This window comes from Phoca vitulina, unplaced genomic scaffold (genome assembly GCF_004348235.1).
Source record: "Phoca vitulina isolate PV1807 unplaced genomic scaffold, GSC_HSeal_1.0 scaffold27, whole genome shotgun sequence".
In the NCBI taxonomy this organism is placed as follows: Eukaryota; Metazoa; Chordata; class Mammalia; order Carnivora; family Phocidae; genus Phoca; species Phoca vitulina.
In genome coordinates, this window is record NW_022589730.1 from 15596835 (window position 1) to 15605795 (window position 8961).

At 38.2% G+C, this 8961-nt stretch overlaps 1 non-coding gene across 1 annotated transcript; it reads left to right on the forward strand.

Annotated features, from left to right (window-relative positions):
- The first annotated feature begins 8279 nt into the window (after window positions 1-8279).
- On the forward strand, window positions 8280-8442 carry LOC116643884. The gene has a single exon (XR_004301664.1). It is a non-coding gene; the product is annotated as a U1 spliceosomal RNA (small nuclear RNA).
- The last annotated feature ends 519 nt before the right edge of the window (window positions 8443-8961 follow it).

The window sequence follows — 8961 nt, forward strand, 5'->3', positions numbered from 1 at the left end:
AAATAGGAAAAAACATTACTTCTGTGAGTAATCTAAAATAGGTAACACTGTAATTGCAACTTGTGTGATGAATGAAAGCAATAGAATAAAAATTATGAAATTTATATTTTAATATCAGCTCTGTAAGTCACTATGAAACCATGGAAAATGCCCCTTTTCTCTCCACCTTGGTTTCTCTAAGAAAAGATTGAGCAAAGGGATCCCTGAAATCCCTTCTATCAGTAACATTCTATTGCTTTCAATGGACATATCATATATCATTACATGGAAAAAACATTCTATGGACTTTTGTACCAAAAGCATTAATCATTTGGTTCAATGAATCACATAGATCCTGCAGACATCTGTGCAAACACTTAATGTAATTGTTTGGCAGAGAGAGAGCCATTTTAAAAACTAGCACATCTAATATATCACTCCTTTATGCACTTAGTGTTATAATTATAAGCTGCAGAATGTGCAGCAAATTGCATCACTTCATACAGACGCTTCTCACTCCCAAAGTCTAACAGTCTTTTGAAAGGAATTATCCAGCCTCAAATGATTCCCATTATTACCTCAGCCTCCTGACCTATTTGCTGTGCTGTTTGCTCCATGTTCTTCCTTATGCCCTGGAAAGCTCTTTGCTCAGTTAATTCCTTCTCACCCTCAAGATCTAAGCTCCAGCATCACTTTCTTAGGGAAACGTTGTTGGGACCATCTGTCTACATCCAGTACCCACAGTGTAGGCACTAATATCAACATGAACTTGGTAACAGGTGTCAAAAATACTGTGATAAATTACTGCTGATTCTCTCATGAGACTATCGACGCTATGAAAGCAGAGATCAAGCCTGGTTTTGATTATTATCACCTAGTACAATGGTTGTCAAAGAGCGGACCTCCCCCATAAGTATTTTTGAGGGGAAGAATTATTGTATTTAATACTACATAATAACACAATCACAAATTTGATATGATAATCTTTTCATTAATATTATTTATTTCTCCCCACAAACTCTTCCTGAAGCTTGTAGTAGACTAAAACAAAGCCTCAAAATTCTACCGGTAGAATCTATATAAATCCATGGATCACTAAGGCTACAATTTTTACAGATACACTCAATTATCAATTATATGACTCTAAAAATCTTGACCTCTAAAGTGTTCTTCTTGCCCTTCACTCCTATGCTTAAGATGAAAGAACAAATGTCACTGAACCATGCCAGTTTATACAGGTCATCAGTTTAAAACTATACTGCTTGAAGTTGAGTCAGTTTCAAAATACTCTTGAAAAATAAAATGTCAGGTTCAAATATGAAAGATTTTTTTGCAGGGCAATTTTGACAGGGGCGATAATAAGAAATATTTCCTTTCAACCTAAAATAAAATGCTTCTTATAAATTACCAAAGCCAATCTATAGTTTTATTATCTATTTTTAGACTGCAGAATAAATGTAAATGTCACCCAGCCCTTCCCCCACCCAACCTGACACACACCTCAGTGACCAGCCAGCAGCAGCCGGCAAGGCAGGACAGAGGTGACTGCAATGTGAGTGACACAAAAATTGTCTATGTTCCTGCTCTTTTTATTAGGAAGAATAGCTTTGTTCCACTTTCCATAAAGCTGTTTCTCTTTTTATTTGCCTCCGTAGAAGTTTGAGGTGGTGAAGATACTTCAGAGAATTTAACCTAGATTATGAAACATTTTTCTCCATTTAAAAAACACTTAACATGGCTTGGTGAGAATGAAGGAGTAGAATTACAGTAAGTTGGATCATTTATTTTACCTTACCCTCCCTCACATCTTCACATTTTGGGTTCAAGTACAACATTGAGAATGTAATGTAAATTTTGAGGCTACGCATTACCTTAGGGTGCTTATTATTAATAATTCTATATGAAATGGGAATAAAACAAAGATAACATCATTTCCATACAACAAAGAGAGAAAATACATAAGTATATAAAATATCATTTAAAAATAATAAAATATATAAACTTTGGAGGACAACTTTGAGGGAACAAGGGAACTTTCTGCAATTAGTAACCTATTCTTTTTCTAACAGGATTGTTCACATTCCTGGAGAACGTGATTCTATAATCCATACAGTTCAGATGAAGATTGCTAATCACACAACCAACTCCCATACCATAGAAAAGAATAGATGATTGAAGATGTGTCAATCATAGACCTCCAACCCTGGTCCAGATACCACAATAATACAACAGTAATAAAAATTCTTGAATGCTATTATGGGTCAAGCACTACCATGAATTAACATGTATCAACTCATATTATCCCTAACATTTTGGGGCAAGAGTAAAAATAGAGACTACATTTTTTACACCTAATTTTAAGGTGATAAATAAAGCCTCTATCCAACGTGGAAGGACATACTCAAACCTAAGTTAGGGGACTGAACAAGTCCCCAGGGAACAGAGATGCACAGATTCTCCTCCCTTGTATCTCACATTTCCCATTTGGGATTTCCAGACCATTCTAAGAGTCTCTTGTAACCATATCACTGTAGCAGAAGGATAGGGAGAGGTAGCACTGTCATCTGGGGAACCCAGGCTGCCGAGCCACCCCCTTTGGAGCATCCAGTGCTAAGCAAAAGCAGCCATTCTGTCTGGTCAGAGCAGAGGCATGGTCTTTCCTCTATGCACTGGCATCCCTGCTATCTCTCTGTGTGTCCAAATTTCCTCCTTTTAAAAGGATACCAATCAGCTGGATTTAGGCCTATTCTAATGGCCTCATTTTAATTTAATCACCTCTTGAAAGACCCTACCTCCAAAGAGTCACATTCTGAAAACAGGGTTAGGGCTTCTACATATGAATTTGAAAGGAACAAGATTCAGTCCATAACAGCCCTTTTCTTTTTTTTTTTTTTTAAGATTTTATTTATTTATTTGACAGAGAGAGACATAGCGAGAGAGGGAACACAAGCAGGGGGAGTGGGAGAGGGAGAAGCAGGCTTCCCGCTGAGCAGGGAGCCCGATGCGGGGCTCGATCCCAGGACCCTGAGACCATGACCTGAGCCGAAGCCAGACACTTAACGAATGAGCCACCCAGGTGCCCCCATAACAGCCCTTTTCAGTGTGGGACCCAACCAAGAACCTCTCTTGCCCAGATCTATAGGTAATGCTCACCTCATTTTAAAAGCTTATTAATTATCCCCATTTTACAGATAAGGAAATTGAGGTGCAGAGTAGTTAAGTAACCTTGCCAAGATCACAGAGTAGTAAGCGGGCAATCCAGCACAAGAGCCTGTGCTTTAAGCCCCAGCCCTCTGAGATTGCTCAATAAAGGCAGGTCACATGACCTCAGCCAAGCCAAGGGGAACTTCTTCCCAGAAGTCTGACTCTGAGCTGGAGAAAGATAGTCCTATCTTCTCTGATCCCAGAGTTGTAAGCTAATGAGCCTGCCCCTGGGCATTTCCATTGCCATCCGGAAAAAGTTGCTTAAAAGAACCAAATCCTCACAGAAAGATACACAGAAAGGAGACATGGCAAACCATGATGGTGCTGGAGACACCTGATCTGGTTGGCCTTGCCCCTTTTGAAGCATGACCAATTCCCCCTTTCAATATATGTACTAACCAGCATCCTTCTGGGAAATCTTTTTGTGCTTATTACATCAAATTAAAGCAGCTTCGCCGATGACCACTCTTCATTCTTTAGATCTGACATCCTTAAACCAAATCAACCTTAAAAGTTGCCTCATTGAAACTGTTTTGTTTTGTTTTGTTTTTATTCTAAAACCCCTGTTTTTATGGTCTCCATGTTAGGGAGTTCAGTTAAAGAACAGTTCTAATGACTCACATGGAACTATTTTAGAAACCAGCTCTGTTCCTTCTCACCCTCAAATGTTTGCTCTTACTGTTTTCTTTTTTATCATTATAGTGTAGCACGCTGATATCTTCAGGAGGTATCATTAAGCTATAATCTATCATTTGTCAAGAAAGAGTGAAAACCATTCTATCAAATTCATCAGTACTGCAAATGACTTGTAAGACATAATGAACAATGCAAAAAGCAAACTGCGGGTAGTTTATTTCTAAGATCCCCATTATCTGTTGGGGAAGGAGACATGATAGCAGTAAAAAAACAATAAGCAGTTAAGATACAAGTCTTGGTGAGACACCATTCAAATTCTGGAAAATAATTCTAAATTAAAATGCCACCAAGTGTGGCTACACATTATTAACTGGAATCAGTCAATTTAGGAAGAACTATCAACCTGGCTGGAGTGAAGAGACAGACTTAATTAAAATACTTCAATGTGGCTGAAAACTCATTTTCATAGTCATGCTGAACAAATGCCTGAAAAATTAAAAAGTTAATAGGTCGATTTCTGTTTATTTTCGCTCTTTGTTAGGAGTAATATATTGTTCTATGTTCACTGTATTCCCAATACTGTGGTCTCCATTGCTTAGGGAATATAAATCAATAGAAGATACCATTTCTGCACTCAAAGAGGGAAGAAAACTTGTAGGTAAAAGACAAGTAGAGAACAATTTCTGCAGCTCCCAGCAAAACAGGAAATTTTTCTCCCTCCTGAGCATCATGTATAACTATAAAGACATATTAGGTTCTTAATAAATAAATGTTGATTGATGAATAATCATGTGTGAGAATATACATCACAGACCAAAGTTTCCTGAAGTAGTGTGACTGTGGTACATGGTAAAAATTTCACTATGCTAATCCAAAAGGAGTTCATAAGAGTTGACAGGAGGAAAAGCTTAATAAAAAAACAAATACTAATTTATAAGACAATACACATAACATTGATTAGCATTATCAAATGTAGGAATATATCTTCTCAAATGTTATACAATCAACACAGTCTCTGAATCCGTTCTCAACTTCAAACCTAACATCATTCATTCATACTTGACATGATCTCCCAAACCACTTACCAGGATTTGGGGACGTGGTAGGGAGTGAGCCCTGCCATTTCTTAAAGGCACATGGATAATCATAGTGCTACCATAACAATCAAGACAACCTAATTTTTAAAATACATTTTAGAAGAAAATATATCTGTAGCCATGATTGTTTCCCAGCAAACCCCGATGAACACTTAATAGATACATTGGCACAGAGTATGGGCTCTAGAGAGATTCAGTTCATTCCTGGCTCTGTAACAGTGGCTATCTGAGGTTGGACAAGTGAGGTAATACTTCTAGGCCTAAATAGCTTCAGACAGTAACAATAATGGTGATAAATGATAATAATGACAATAATGATATCTACCCCCATGGGATTGGTGTTGGAACTATGGGAGAATAAGGTAAGAGTTCAACAAATGCAACCCTTTTTGAAAATGATGGTATAAACAATAAGGACGATAATATAATTGAGCAAGTGGAGCCAAAATCATGAGATGGGATGGGGACTAAAGCTAAGCATTGAAGGAGATGTATGGGTCCTACCACGTGACTTCAGCTTATATTTAAACTGTACTTGGGGCACCTGGCTGGCTCAGTCGGTAGAACATGCAACTCTTGATCCTGGGGTTGTGTCTCAGGGTCCTGAGTCCAAGCCCCATGTTGGGCATTGAGCTTACTTTAAAAAAAAAAAAAATGCACTTAACGTGGCTAGCTTAACAGTAAACATTTAACAAATACGGAACTAACAACAAGGAAATTAAGGAATGGTCTTTACTGACCAAATCTGGAGTATTAAAATTACCTAAAAACAGAAGATTGGCAAATTTTTGAGATTCTAGGCCAGGAGGCAGATTTCCCAGTAGCAGCAAAGCAATGCTCTCTCTCAATATCAACAATGACAAAAAGATGGATTATCAAGAAGGCCTCAATTGCCCTATGTTGTGATCTGATAGACCGAATCCCTGATTTACCCCCCTTTACATTATTTGATTCTGATCTTTCTATAGCAAATCCAGCCTATTTGGCCCTCGAATATTCACAGTCCTGCTGCCACCCAATGAGTCCTGCCATCACACACAGGTGGAGACAAAGCTACATTTATCTTTCTGAAAGCCATCCCTTTAAGTAGAGCAATGTTACTGTTTCTGTTATCATATTTTTTAGTTTATTTGAAAAATAGGGGTAAGGTTTATATCCCTGTTTCTGATGACGTTTGTCTGTTTCTGTTGTTTTAAAGCATCAAGTCTCTTTCTGAAACAAAGGCAAGAAGAAATCATCCAGAGTTCCTAACCAGCTTGGAGGTTTCTAAAAGACAGGATGGCCCCAGGCAGAACGATTAATACCACAAGGTTTGCCTTATAGAATCCACAAATTCCCGTAACACACTAAGCCACTCCCAAGGACAATTAGAGATTCATTGATTAAAGCCTGCTTCAGAAGATGATCAAATCATTTCATTCACTCTAAGTTGAGATGCAAACAGCTAACAAAGCCCATGTTATCACCAGGTTCATGGAGTGTCATCTGCTTAACAGATATCAAGGAAGGGAGATGTAGAGTTACACGCATATGCAGGGGCTGGAGAGCGGGAGAGTAATTCTTCTGATGGTAATTACAGTCAAAATTAGTGATACCTGCACAGGCTAATCTTGAAGCTAGATATGGTAATATTAATCCTAATATTCAATAATCTCTGTCTAAGGACCATGTAGACAAGTTCTTCCCAACCAAAATGTCAGAACATGCCAGGCTATTAAAACTAGCTGCTCATCATTGGACTTTTCCCTACAGCTTGGGACTTATTCTTCACCTTTCTGTGTGGGCACTATGACAATTTCTTCCTGTGTTCCCTGTCCTTTAACATTTCCTCTTTCTTTCATTAGTAATGCATGCCCAGCCTTACCTCATTTCAAATTATAAAAGGATAGTCCTGCTGCAACATAATTTTGTATTACTTTGGCCACAAAATCCAAACAAATTAAATATCTAATATACAAAATCTACATCACATACCCTGGCAAATACAATTATGGATAATTTATGGTCTCTGTCTGTAAGAAAACACACTGATAGAGTGATGGTTAGAAACACAAACAAACAAGAAAAGAAAAAAACCTGAGATTCCTTTCTTTTCAAAGGTCAGATGCTCAAATAAATGATGAGGGATGCCTCTTAGCAGAAATGCTTACAAAAGTTCTTAAATAGGGACAGTAGGCCTGTTGGGTGGACGAATGCATTATGTACAATCATCATATTCTACCTGCTACAAAAAGTGATTCTACTTCTAGTCTACATTAATAGTGGTACAAGGGCCAAATCAAAGGGCCTAACAGAATGACTTTATGCTGTACCAAAACACATGGAGTAATTTTGATTGTTGTTTCATACTTACTTCACATATATTCCAAATTTTAGAAAAAACTGGCAAAGTAGATCATAGGGTGCTAGAAGGAATTCAGCAGTGTATTGATAATTCCTTGTCATGTTTATTACAACTGAAGACCTATGAATATTTGACCTCAAATCCATTATGAGAAGGAGCCATTACACCTGGCTTATGGTGGGAATAGGCAGCCCATGTTACAAGTGAAAACCTGGAAACTGGACTTCCATCCCTAAGACATTTGTTGAGAGTATTTATGCCTTGAATAGGTGTGAGGTTATATATATTCTAGGTACCTTTAAACTTCAAGACTTCATGTGCCTTTAGTTATTTATTTTTTAAAGATTTTATTTATTTATTTGACAGAGAGGGACACACCGAGACAGGGAACACAAGCAGGCTGAGTGGGAGAGGGTGAAGCAGGCTTCCCACTGAGCAGGGAGCCCAATGCGGGGCTCGATCCCAGAACCCTGGGATCATGACCTGAGCCGAAGGCAGATGCTTAATGACTGAGCCACCCAGGCGCCCCTTCATGTGCCTTTAGAATCCAGTAAGGACAGAGCTGGAGCTAAATATTTAGGAAATCCAAATAGAATGGAGAATTGAACTAAACAGAGTAGTAGAACTCTACAGAATGGAAATGCACAGAGTATACAACTATGAATCCAGCTGAACCACCATTACCCTCTGTTCTTGCCCTCCTCTGTATTATTATGGAGCTATTCATCCAAGCACTGCTCAATCTATGTGTTCAATGTACTATGCTTACTCTAGATGAGACTCTCTAGGTCACAAATGTTTAAGTGTGCCTCTATTTAGAAAAGAAAAATTTATAGATTAAAGATGCTATTTGCACAGAGGCAGCCCAAATAGCTATCTTTTCCTGGAGAGCTAATTCACTTGCCGTTGTGTATTTACCAAGGGCCTCCAAAGTGGTAGCAGGCATGTTCACACCAGGATTTGCCACGATGATCCACTGGTGTGCAGGGAAAACTAGTACTTCATTAGTATATTCATCTAAAATTAAGGATGTAACATTTACTTGATCACAAAGGTGCTTTTCACAAAGGCGAGGCTTATCCATTGCACTCTAGATGTGCTGACCCCTGCAATTTCCCCAAATGTGGAAAACTCGAATGCATAATTTGTGATAGTGGGGGAGTGGGTTCGCACTCTCCCCTGACCACTCGTGCCTAAAAACGTGGTGCTCTCACTCTTTGTAGTATTCTAACCCTTGTCCTTTACTGTTTGAGAGAGCATACAAAACTCTGATGTCTATTATGAGTGCAGCTGGTAGGGGACTACAGTATTTCAACTTTATTAAAAAATGCTTCTCTTAAAAAAAAAGAATGTAACATATTTACTAACATTTACTATACGGATTGACATGTCATAGAGCAAACATCAAGGACAACGAAATCTAAGGGCAGAGTGACAGTTCTACCAGATGGGGGCACTGAAGGTCATTACTTATTAGAGTATTACAAGGTGGGCTTCTGGTTAAGAGTTTTTATAGAATATATTATTTCAGCTATTTGAACTCAAATAACCCTTGCAATATGGAAACGTACCTTTAAAATATGCCTACAGGAAACCATAGGTGACCTATAATATCTATCATTAAAGTACGTGAGAACAACAACAAAAAATGTCAGAACTGACCCTTTTCCTACAACTAAAACAAGGTATTACTTACATTTG